The sequence below is a fragment of the Meleagris gallopavo genome, chromosome 1 (assembly GCF_000146605.3).
Source record: "Meleagris gallopavo isolate NT-WF06-2002-E0010 breed Aviagen turkey brand Nicholas breeding stock chromosome 1, Turkey_5.1, whole genome shotgun sequence".
Lineage (NCBI taxonomy): Eukaryota > Metazoa > Chordata > Aves > Galliformes > Phasianidae > Meleagris > Meleagris gallopavo.
The window spans coordinates 179,198,863-179,199,423 of NC_015011.2; positions in this window are offsets into that span (position 1 = coordinate 179,198,863).

Consider the following 561-nt stretch of genomic DNA (forward strand, 5'->3'; position numbering starts at 1 on the left):
AACCTCTCTGGGCAGCCTGTGCCAGAACCTCACCACTCTCCCTGTAAAGAATTTCCCCCTGACATCCAAACTAAATCTCCTCTCCCTCAACTTAAAACCATTTCCCCTTGTCCTGCTGTTATCAACCCTTTCAAAGAGTTGATTCCCCTCTTCTTTGTAGGCTCCCTTTAGGTATTGAAAGGCTGCAATGAGGTCACCCTACAGCCTTCTTTTCTCCAGGCTGAACAAGAACAGCTCCCTCAGCCTGTCTTCATAGAGGAGGTGCTCCAGTCCCCTGATCATCTTTGTGGCCCTCCTCTGGACCCTCTCCAACAGTTCCCTGTCTTTTTTGTACTGGAGGCTCCACACTTGGATGCAGTACTCCAGATGGGGCCTCACAAGAGCAGAGTAGAGGGGGACAATCACCGCCCTGCTGGCCATCCCTCTTCTGATGGAGCCCAGGATACCATTTGCCTTCCGAGCCACAAGAGCACACTGCTGGCTCATGTTAAGTTTTTCATCTATCAAGACCCCTAGATCATTCTCCACAGGGCTGCTCTCAAGGACCGCTCCTTCCAGTCT